At 43.2% G+C, this 12,711-nt stretch overlaps 1 non-coding gene across 1 annotated transcript; it reads left to right on the top strand.

The window, feature by feature from the left end:
- The first annotated feature begins 9,945 nt into the window (after positions 1–9,945).
- LOC147603968 (small nucleolar RNA U3) lies at positions 9,946–10,148 on the top strand. The gene has a single exon (XR_015265603.1). It is a non-coding gene; the product is annotated as a small nucleolar RNA U3 (small nucleolar RNA).
- The last annotated feature ends 2,563 nt before the right edge of the window (positions 10,149–12,711 follow it).

Raw genomic sequence — 12,711 nt, 5'->3', positions numbered from 1 at the left:
TCGTGTTGAGCTTGACATCTCTACAAATAAGAGAACATGAGTGTGTTACTTTTCTATCTATTATATCACATTACTAATATAGTAGTGTTCTATACCTTTGTTATTAAATGTAGTATGAGGTTAAACTTTTTGATGTGGAAGATCCTATTTCTTATGAGTGTTGGTGTATACACCTAGCTGCACACCACACATTGTATCCCCTTACATGATTTAAACCCTTTTATGGAGAGGGGCTATGTTCTTATAATAGAGGTATTAGAGTATTTACTTTTATTTAAAGGAAGAACAAACTTGTTTATGACTCAATATTTATAAAAGTGTATACATGGTTCTCTTACCAATTATCCCATATAGTTTGTTTGCTATAATCCATTTGTAGCTTCTAAACTTATCCCCTTTAACTTATTTTTTATGTGAGAGTTTAAAGTTCTTATGAACAACCTTGTCTTGTGATTGGATAACCACTTGTAGACCACATAAATTATAAGTAAAAATAACTTTCAAAATCTTTATCCTCCTCCTCACATCATCTTCCTTGATATCAATGGATTCGATTTTCTCTTCTTCTTCATCCTCTTGGTTCTATTCTTCTACAAGTGATTAGATAATCACTTGTTTGTAGACCACATCATCCTCCTTATTATCACCATCATCTTCCTTGATATCATTAGATTTGGTTAAGGCCTAATTATATAATGCAATTATATAAGATTATGTTTGTATTAAGGTCCACTAGCCTTGTATCATCTTCCTTGATATCATTAGATTTGGTTAAGGCCTAATTATATAATGCAATTATGTTTGTATTAAGGTCCACTAGCCTTGCTAACCCACTTTTATAATCTTGGTTAATCATCCAAATTAAAGAGCAATTTAAGGTGGTTTTGGGCTAGATTTTAAGCTCATTTGAAAGGATGAAAATCCTAGTCCTAAATTAAGCTAAAATTAACCTAATTAAGTTAGAAATCAACCTAATTAGCTATTATTATCAAATAAAATAAAAATATAATTTAGATTAATAACATAAATAAGAATATTAAGCTATAATTATCCTAAACAAATAAAAATTTAAAACCTAGATTAATAACATAAATAAGAATATTAAACTATCCTAAACAAACATAAAAATTAAATAAATCTAAACCTATTCTACTAGGAGAGAAGGCTAATATGCTCTATCTAAGAAAAGCACAAAAAGAATTAACCTACAAGGAGAAAATAAAAGATTTAAGGAAAAAAAAGTAGAATAAACCCAAAGTTGACCAAGTCACCTAGTCAAAGTTATCCCACATAAGCTATCAAAGCCTTGTTATACTTTCCTCATAAAAAAGGGGTCACTTTCTGTTGGAATTAGGGTTAGGGTTGCAACAATGCACACACACAAGATAGAGAAGCTTGAGAGCACACAAACTCACTAGATTAGAATAAAAAAATGTGTGCCAGATACAAAAGATAAGTACACACCCCAAAATGAGTAGATAAGAGGGTGTACATACTCACGGGGGAAAAAACCTAGTGAGGGAAAAGTGCCCCGGCGGTCCTAAGTGTGTTCACACACAGCACTACCATATAATGCTATAAATCCCCCCTGGAAATGATGTGAACATGTACAGGGTATGGCTGATCAATCCTGTAAAGGCAGTAAGTCTAAAGCTTTACAAAAGCTTCAAACTTTTCACGAGGAAGAGCCATCGTGAGATAAATCTGCCATGTTGTCATGTGTAGGCACATAGACCAAACTGATCTCTGCTATAGAGAGTCTTTCCTTGACATAGTGGTAATGCACATCAATGTGCTTAGTGCGAGCATGAAACACGGGTTCCTCACAACTGCTAATGCGCTCTGGCTGTCAGTGAAAATCGTAGTGCTAGATGACTGTCCAACACCCAAATCAGCCATAAGACGTTTGAGCCACACACACTCAACTATAGCTGTAAAAGCTGCCTTGTATTCAGCTTCACAGTTGGAAGTGGCCACGATAGGTTGCTTCTTGCTGAGCCATGATATGCATGAATCACCAAGGCGAAAGCAACACCCACTAGTGGACACTTATGTGTCATAACATCCAGCCCAATCTGAACCACTGAAAGCATGCAACTGTGACTCACCCCCTTTTGGATAAAATAATCCAAAATACTGAGTGCCCTGTAAATAGCAAAAACTTGCTTAATAGCCTGCAAATGCTTCGTACCTAGGCTATGCATAAATCTGCTCAATTGTGTGAGATCGCATATTGTATATTTGGCCTTGTGTTGCACACATAAAGAAGGGATCCAACAACCTGCTATACAAACAAGCATCAAAAGAGTCTCTTGCATCTTGAAGACTAAGTCGAGTACCTGTCTCCATAGGTGTAGCCCCACAGGTTTACAGTCTTTAAGATTAAACCTCTTCAATAGCTTCTGTATATATTTAGACTGCAACATAAAAATGCCATCATTATGTTACATAAATTGAATCCCCAAATAGTAATGCAAGGGCCCCAAATCTAACATCTCAAATGATGACTGCAAATCAGGCTTAAAGGTTGAAATTTGATCTATATCAGTCCCATGATGAGCAACATGTCATCAACATATAGAACGATGACCAAAAATGTGTCCTTACTCCTCTTCACATAGAGGGTACTCTCTATTGGACAACTTGCATACTTTAGACTCTTCTCCTTTCACAACAAAACCATGAGGCTGCGAGACATACACCTTCTCATGTAAATCACCATTCAAGAATGTAGTCTTAATGTCCAACTGATGTACATTCCACCATGATGTGTGCTACCAAAGCAATGAGACACCTAATGGTAGTCATACGAGATGTGGGTGCAAAGGTCTCATCATAATCAATGCCCTTTTGCTAGGCATTACCCTTTGCAACAAGTATGGCCTTGTAGCAATCACTACTACCATATGCTTTAAGTTTTAACTTGTAAACCCACTTAGTACCAATGGACTTCTTACCATGAGGTAGATCTGTCAAATACTAGGTGTCATTGTTGAGTATAGAGTTATACTCATCCTGCATAGCATGCATCCATGATCATCCTATGCTTCCTCAAAGAAAATAGGTTCCTCCTCATTATATAAAGTAGAAATGAGAACATGATCCACATGAGAATAATCTGCATGATGAGAACTTACATGAGTTCTGCCAGGTAAAGGAGCTGCCAACTTGCTATCCCTCAATGTTTGCATAAGCCATTTTGGCATATACCTAGATTTTTCTATGGCTGCTCTCTCCTCATCCACTACATCCTCAATAATTGCCTCATCAAAAGGCTGATTTGTAGGCTGATTTTGCACCTGCAAAGGCTAAATTTCAGTAGTAGGTTAAGCATTCAATTGCTCTACATATGGCTGCCCTCCATTAAATAAAGGTAGAAGTGAATCAAACATGTCCTATGAGAATACATTCTGCTATTTTTTGCATGAAAGCATGGGTATGTTGTTGCTAAGGCACAAGAGCATAAGAAAGACAACCAAAAACATACAAATGAGCCATAGAAGGCTTCCTACCATGCCAAGCCTTATAAGGAATTTTAGACTGCAAGGCCTTGGTAGGGCATTTGTTCAACACATAGTCTGCGCACATAGTTGCCTTTAACCAAAAACCATGAGATAAATCTTGGACTTTCACCATACATTCTGCCATCTCCATGAGAGACTTGTTCTTCCTCTCAGTCACACCATTTTGCTGAGGTGTGTACGGCACTGTACATTGATGCCTTATGCCTGCACAGCAGTCGGCCTGCTGAAAAAGTGTTAGATAACCGTAACGCCGCTACGGGCGTTACCACGAGAGGGGACGGCCTCTGGCTCACCACCCAGCCATAGAGGAAGAATGAGGATTGCCCCTCATCCCCCAGGCTATATAGTGTGTGGCCTGCCGTCCACACTCGCCTGGCCGCCCATGACTCCGCATGGGCATCCTCTCCCACTGAACCCCAGATATGGCCATCCGGTCTGCCGTCGGTCACACAGGCATTACAGCCTACGTGACATTACCCCCCCCTTAAGAAGAGTTTTCGTCCTCGAAAACAAACTGGGGAAACCTTTTGGAAATTGCACTACGGCGTTCCCAGGTAGCTACCTCCTCATCCCTATCTGTCCATTTAACAAGTACCTCCTGGTACACTTTATGTCGGGTCTGTCTATCACGATACTGTAGAATCTTTTCAGGTTCATGTAGTATCTTTGGTGGCTCTATCAAGTCCACCAAAATCTCTGGAGAAACTGTGTTCTCTAACCCGTGAACTGATTTCTTCAGTTTACTGACATGGAAGACACGATGGACTTGAGAACTCTCCGGTAACTCAAGTTTATATGCTACGTCCCCAATCTTCTTAAGGATTTTAAAAGGACCACAATATCTCGGAGAAAGTTTATCACACTTTCCCGTTTTCATGGTTTTTGACTGCGCAGGAACCTTGAGGAATACAAAGTCACCTTCTGTAAAGGTCACCTTTCTTCGTCCTTTATCCGCATAAGTTTTAGCGCGATCCTGAGCGCTACGAATGCTCTCACGTGCGGCTCTGAGCATATCATTCATATCTTCAAGGAAATCCTTGACAGATTGAATCTTCTCCTTTTCTAGGCCTACAGCCATTGGAGATCTCGGCTGGAATCCATACATTAACATGAATGGTGTAAATCCAATTGCTGAGTGTTTGGAGCTGCTATAGGCAAACTCCAGTAAGGTTAAGTACTCTTCCCAATTAGATTGCTTCTTACTAACATAAGAACGCAACATATCCTCTAGAATTTGGTTAACTCTTTCAATTTGACCATCAGACTCCGGATGATCTGCCGTACTCATACTCAGAGTAGTATCCAGCTTTTTGAAGACTTCCCTGCAAAAATGACTGTTGAACTTTCTATCTCTATCCGACACTATATCTGCGGGCAGGCCATATAGCTTGTAGAGATGTTCAATAAAGAGTTTTGCCAACTCTGGCGTTTTAACGTTTTCTTCGTGGCAATAAACTTTGCCATTTTAGTTAACCTGTCCACTACCACCCACACCGAGTCATTCCCTCGACTCGTCTTGGGTAAACCGGTAATGAAATCCATGGAAATGCTTTCCCATTTCCCTTGAGGAATCTCCAGTGGATGGAGTAGTCCTCCAACCTTAAGACGTTCATGTTTATTGACCTGGCACTTACTGCATTTCAGCACATAAGTCTAGACGTCCTTAAACAAACTAGGCCAATAAAACTGTCTTTTTACTAGTGCATAGGTCTTCTGAATCCCGGGATGACCCGCACTTGGACTATCATGACTTTCTTTAAGAATTTGGGCCCGAAAGTCACCAATAGTTGGTACACATATTCTACCCTTGTAGAGTAAGTACCCGTCGTCAATGGAGTAATTAGCATATTTCTCCCCCCGACGAAGTTTATCACTCCCCTTTGAAGCCGTGGCAGTCAAAGGTGATGAAGGGCCTACGTCAGAACTCTCTGGTTCCAAACTATACCCAGAAGACACGGCTAGTCTCTCCGGACTAACTCTCACTTCCCTTCCCGTTGCACCTTCGGCCAGTCTCTCCGGACTAGCAATACGTGCCAACGAGAGAGGTGGTCGCGTCTGTGAAGAAGTGCGTACGCGTACAGCACGCCAGACCTCTGTAAAAGATGGATCGTGCTCACATAAACCACGTAGGGACTCCAAGAAATCATTCTTGAAGACTGTGAAACTAAGTTCATTAATCTGTGGCATGCGACTAAGTGCATCTGCCACCACGTTATACTTACCTTTCTGGTAACGTATCTGAAGGTCAAACTCTTGTAGAATCTCCGCCCACCGAGATTTTCTACCCTTCAGTTCATTTTGACTTGAAAGCCATTTCAGACTTTCATGGTCCGTCCGGACCTCAAAAGTGGCACCATATAAATAGTGTCTCCACTTTTTGAGTGCATGAACTATCGCTAGTAACTCTCGCTCGTAAGCCGAGTAGTTACGTTGCGCACGATCTAACTTTTTACTTTCAAATGCAATTGGGCGTCCCCTTTGCATTAGTACGGCCCCAATGGCCTCATTACTAGCGTCTGTTTCCAAAACAAACGGCTCATTTGGATCGACAATTGTCAAAACAGGTGCAGCTGCTACGGTCACCTTGAGCTTATCAAAGCTTTTCTGTTAGGCGTCCCCCCCAACTAATGTTCTTTGTTTTTGACCGTAACTGGTTCATCAAACGGGACTGCGATCTTCGCGTAGTCCTTCACATACTGTCGGTAGAACCCCGACATGCCAAGAAAAATCTGCAGTTCCTCGAGATTCTTCGGCGCTGGCCATTTAAGAATAGCCTCTACTTTTTCTGGCTCCATCCGCGTACTATCGGCGGATATAATATGGCCAAGATAGTGAATTTCTGTTTCAAAAAATTCACATTTGCTTTTCTTTGCAAATAATTTGTGCTCTCGCAACAACTTGAACACTAGACGCAAATGCTCGATGTGTTCTTTCTGTGTCTTACTGTACACAAGAATATCATCTAGGAAAACTACTACGAATTTTCCCAGATATGGACGTAAAATACTGTCCATCAGCGTCATAAACGTCGCTGGAGCATTGGTTAGCCCAAATGGCATAACCAAAAACTCAAAATGCCCGAAACAGGTCCTAAATGCTGTCTTCGCAACATCTTCTTGTTTAATTCTAACCTGATGATACCCAGATCTCAGGTCTATTTTTGTGAAGTATCTCGATCCATAGAGTTGATCAAACAACTCATCCATGCGTGGCATCGGATACTTGTTCTTAATCATTATCTGATTAAGAGCCCTATAGTCTATGCACATCCGCATAGATCCGTCTTTCTTCTTTACCAGAAGAATAGGCGATGCCCACGGACTTGAACTAGGCCGAATAAAGCCTTTGTTCAAATATTCCGTTAATTGTTTTTCCACCTCCTGTGCCTCCGAGTGGCTTAATCTATAAGCAGGTTTGCTTATAGGTTTTGATCCTGGCATAACTTCGATGCCATGGTCTACTTCCCTAGATGGTGGTAAACCATCTGGTAAATTATCAGGAAAAACATCCTGAAATTCCTCTAATAAATTTGTTAAAGTATCTACGTACTTTTTCTTTAATGTCTCATTCACCTTGGATTTTTTCTTGTTTGAATCACATGCATGCCAAACAGGGTTTTCAAACAGTGGGTCTTGTCCAAGGTTATTTTGTTTTCCTTGTTTGTCTACGCAAACATCATTTATCGTTTCATCTACGAAAACAGAATTCAAAAGAGGGTAACAAGCATATACCTCTGCTATCTAGTCTCTGAGGACCGCTGTACACAACTTTATGGAGGAAATAAGTGGTGTGGCAGGGACAGTACGGTCGCCCTGCAGGGTGATGACTCTACCTCCATGCTCAAAACATAGCGTGTTATGTAAGTAATTCCGAGCTAGACTAGGGCCCAAGCCATACAGCCACTCCCTGCCTAGATATACGTCTGCTCTGGCTAAGTGCATGACCTGAAAGTCAAGCGGAGCCTTGTAGTCCTGCATAGATAATGGGACCCCCAATACTACGGTATTCCATACCGTTTTGTCATATCCGTTGGCTAGGCCAACAGTATACTCATGATCACTCTGGGTCTCAGTCAATCCCAACTTCTTGACTAACGAGTAGTTCAAGAAGTTGTGACTAGCTCCATCATCAATAAAAACTGTCTCTACGGCCACCTATGGTGCCATACATGCGCACCATGTCATGCGGACCTACAGTAGGCTGTCACATCGCTGGTGTCACTGAAGAAGCGTGATGCTCATCACAATGACACACTGTCACCTCTCTGAACTCTGTGGAACTGAGAGGGAGTCTCTGCACTGTATGCAACTGCCTAGAAGATTTACCATCTTTTTTGGGCTCGTTGCCACTCGTGCTGGCTTTAGGCTTTGGACACTCAGCCTTCGTGTGTCCTACTTCATTGCAATTAAAGCAGCGATTTTCCTTTCGCGCTTTAATATATTGCTCTTTCTTTTGGTTTTCGGTGTCTCTTTTTTTTCTGGATGGTCGCGGTTTTTTAGACCAATGACCACCCTGTCCTTCCTGGTCCGTCGTCCTATCCCCTTGTTTCTCACTGCGGAACCCTTTTCTTTTGAGGCCTGACCTCCTCTTTTCACTACCCTCGGCCCTGCTAGAACCACCACGCACACTACGGCGCTTGATGTCATCGAATATCTGTGCATATTGAATTGCCTCTGCTAAGTCTTTAGGCTGTAGGGGTTCTACGTACTCAAGGTAATCATCTTTGAGGCCTCTCTTAAAGCCTCGCAATGTCTGGAATGCATCGATTCCTTTTAACTTGAGTACTATCTCCCTGTAGTTCGAGATGTACTGAGTTAGGGATTTGTTCTCCATCGAGCACTTGTCCCATAACTCCCAGCTTCTCTCTGCCTCATTAACAGGCAAAAATTCTTTTCGAAACATTGTTTCAAATTCCGTCCAAGTGGCAGGGCGAGTTGTCAGACTCATCCACCACTTGTACGCTTTGCCGGTTAAAGAGAGGCTAGCCTCTACGGGCTGTATACGGCTAGGCTGCTGTCAGCGCATGCAAATCTGACCACTTCGCTAGAAACATATTGGCTGAGTCGTTGTTTCTCTCCTTTTCCTCGCCACCAAAACTAGGCGGCTTTAAGTCTTTTAACAACGACGAAGGTGTCGCTACGGACGGCCCCGCAGGCGCATCGGCCTGTACTCCTACAACCACTGGCGAGGCTACGCTCACCCTTGCCGCAGGAGCTCGGCTACCACAAGGAGTCGGAGTATTAGCCGAGGCGGCTGTCAGTGCATCTAACCGTGTGGAGATGCTCTGTAGCATCGTGACTAAATCAGCCTAGACTTTACCCATATTATTCAATTTGGCATTAAGATATTTAAACAGTCCACTAGAGAGCTCCGTCTCTGTCAAGACATCAGCAGGGTCCAGTAGGTCATAGTCCTCGTCGTCATAATCCAAGAGGTCCTCCTCGGTCCCCTCGGCGACGTCAGTGTTCATGTCCTCTGGCTCATCGGCCAGAAAGGGGTCATCAGCCAATGCGGCCGAAGACGGGGTCAATAGACGAGGAGGGCGCTGGCGGATCACGAGTGATCGATAAGCGCGCTCCGGACCGAACAACGGTCGGGCGTGTACGGCCTGACAATTCGGTCGGGGTCAAACCCGCGACCGAGGACAAGAGACTGGAAAAACCTAGAGAAGTAGAAGGCGGTGGAGACACACTACGCCTGTCCTCGGTCGGGGTCAAACCCGCGACCGAGGACAAGAGACTGGAAAAACCTAGAGAAGTAGAAGGCGGTGGAGACACACTACGCCTAGCAGACATTTTTAATTCTTGCAAAAAATAATGCGAGAACTCGGAAATTACTAAAAAAAAGACGCTAATAAAAATGAGCAATGGTGGAGAGAGAATAATAGTCACCCCCCTTTACGGTCGCCTGTCGAATTGTTGTGTTGCGAGCCTCTACAAGGACGCTTCTGGGATGCTCCGATCCACGAGAAAATATGCCTGCAACTCATAACAAAAATTAACTCCGGAAACACTTATCCCTTGTCGGGATTATTTCTTGCGGGAATGATTCTCCTTCCCAGCCCGAGAGAGAAAGGGTCTTTGAATTTTCTGATTTTCATTTTTTTTCAAATTGAATAATGAAAAAAAATATATATATATATAAGAAATGGTTTTTTTTCTTTTTTTTTTCTTTTCCTTTTTTTTTGGTTGTTTTGGCCGCTGGTGGGCGTCTGGCGTGTGCTGGGTGTTGTGGCTCTGGCCGCCGCCGCCGTTGGCCCGCCCATGGCTGGCCCGGCTGGCTGGCCGCCGCCGCCCATGGTTGGCTGGCGCCGTCGCCTGCTGGCCGCCCAGGGCTGGCTGGCCGCCGCTCCGCTGGCTGGCTTGGTCGTGTTAGACCAGAAGGCGACGCTGCCAAATAGTTTGGAGGCTACTGAAGCTCTGTGAATGTTCGGTCGTACATCTTGCCTGAGCATTCGTGCTCTGACAAGTCGCACAGCTCGGACGACGAAAGGAGGCTCAGCCGCCAGAGCGTGAATAACTTGCCAGGGCTGCTGCGTGTCCCCGCCCTCCGCCCTGCGCCTTGATGACCGTCCCGCCGTGCTCATTCCGCCGGTGGTGAAGGCTGCTGGGCGATCTGATGGGTGTTATCCCCACCCCGCCACATTAACGTATAAGTGGGCTGGCCTGGCTAATTTTCGCCACCCCACCCCCCACACACACAGGTTTCGTGGGGTTGGTCTGCGGCCCCCCCACCTCAACACACAGGCGTTTTTTTTTTTTTGAAAACCTTCAACGCACAGTTTTTCAAAGCAATTCAACGCAGAAAAAAAAATGAAAACAAACACATTTTGCTTACCTCGATGCTGTGTGTGACGGGGAGAGAGAATGAGAGAGAGAGAGAAAGAGTTCTTCCCTTCAAAAGTCTTGGCCCTTCTTCCTCCACACATTCCCTTGTGGAGATAAGGGTGAGGAGATTGTGGATGAAAACCACCGAGTGGGCTCCGGTCCCCCGTTCGCGCGCGGACTCTCACGATCCCTTCGAACCATGCTCTGATACCAGTGTTAGATAACCGTAACGCCGCTATACGGGCGTTACCACGAGAGGGGACGGCCTCTGGCTCACCACCCAGCCATAGAGGAAGAATGAGGATTGCCCCTCATCCCCCAGGCTATATAGTGTGTGGCCTGCCGTCCACACTAGCCTGGCCGCCCATGACTCCGCATGGGCGTCCTCTCCCACTGAACCCCGGATATGGCCATCCGGTCTGCCGTCGGTCACCGGCATTACAGCCTACGTGACAAAAAGGCTCCACGACTACATATGCAATCGGCCAGCAGCATGCAGCCAATCGGCCAGCTTAGAAAACTGCTCTCTATGTTCCCCCCCCCCCCAATGGCTTAAAGGCGTTCTTGTATGTTTGATTCACCACTTGACAAAATCTATACTAAAATCTCTTTCCCATATTATCCATAAAAGTTCCACCATCATTACCCAAGGGATAATAAATAGTACCATCCCCAAGATCCTTGTGTCATCACGTCTAAGTAACCAAAGCATTCCCCACCACCACCACCTGCACTAAAATGCTACCTGCTTTATAAACCACTTGCATTGCCACCACCATTACGTGAGTGGTGAACAAGAGGCAGAGCCACATGCAAGAGACGGTTGTGACAATGTGAGCAGGGTCTAATGGTAGGTAGTGGGAGAATCAGAGGGGACAGTGGTGTGTCAAGCTATTGGAGGAGCGGGGAGGGAAGAGAAGTCGACATAGTGGATGTGATAGGGGTTTGGAGAGCGGTGGGATGAAGGCTAAGAGAGAGATGGAAGTGAATAAGTGTCTGGCACATAGGATGGCATAAAAGACAAAGATAAGCTAGAATCGTGCTAGTACTTTGCTCCGTACTATTGGCTCAATTGGTTGTAAGCATCTTGTGCCACATAGAAACTTTGTAAGTCTAATCATCCTCTAGTATAGTTTGTGTTCTAGAGATGAATGACCCTCCATAAGATGGCCATCTCTACACAAAGTTAACATACTTACAAACTATACTTATACTAGTAGAGTTTGTGTACTAGAGATGAATGACCCTCCATAAGATGGCCATCTCTACACAAAGTTAACATACTTACACCTTAAGATTAACGAAAAGAGACTAATACATATTTATGATACCAAGTCTTATGTGTAGATCTATATACTTGATTGAGTTTGGGATCGTCCTTGGGTATGGCCATATTTAACAACATATATAGATCACCACGTTATTATACATATGGTTTCTTATATGTTGCTTATATATGTCCTGTTTTTCATGTATTTAATTTTGTATGTTGCTACATGTTCGCACCCCATGTTCGCACCCCAAGAGAATAGGAGACCAGTTATCATAGACATCACACTGAAGCCAAAACTTGGGAATGGCCTAGAAAAGAGAGAGTGGACTGACAATGACATCCATAGAGCGACATCTAGAGAGCCCAACATAATTATGTGGTAAGTAATTGATCTTTCATATACTTAATTTCTCTGAAGATTTATATGAGCATGTTTTAGAACTAAATATGTATGCTTTTTCATTATGTAATGTAGGAGGAGAATGAAAGTGGTTAGGATGAAGGTGAAGGTGGTGGTGGTGGTGGTGGGGTGGGGCCCATTTGAGGATATAGATGACAATAAGGAGGAGGAGGATCAAATTTGAGGATATAGATGACAATAAGGAGGAGGAGGATCAAATTTGAGGATAATCTTCATAATCTTACAAAGATTATCTTAGTTTGCATATTTACTTTGATACAATATTTTGACCTTGGACATTTTTATTCGTAATATAATATAACATCTTGTTTAATTTGATGTGTCGACCACTCCCAATATATGTTTGTATTTTTAAATGAAAAGATTTTTATAATATGTTATAAATGTGTATTTTTTTAAATGTAAGCGTGTATTTTTCATGTTTTATTTTTTTTAATGGTGGGGGGACAGAATGAAAGAGAGAGAAGTAGATCTAATCTCTCTCTCTCTCTCTCTCTCTCTCTTTCTCTCCCCTTTTTTTACATAGACTGTAGCACAGTTATGAACATGACTATGCATGTGGTTATGCCCATGGCTATATGCATGGATGTAGTCATGTGCCCCTAGCCGTCTGCATAGCCAACGTAAGAGAATTATAAAGCTCTCATGTTTCTTCCTTGAAGGGCC

Source organism: Cibotium barometz, chromosome 63 (assembly GCF_041138505.1).
Source record: "Cibotium barometz isolate CiBa-2024 chromosome 63, ASM4113850v1, whole genome shotgun sequence".
Taxonomy (NCBI): Eukaryota; Viridiplantae; Streptophyta; class Polypodiopsida; order Cyatheales; family Cibotiaceae; genus Cibotium; species Cibotium barometz.
This window is presented reverse-complemented; position numbering and strand designations above follow the sequence as displayed.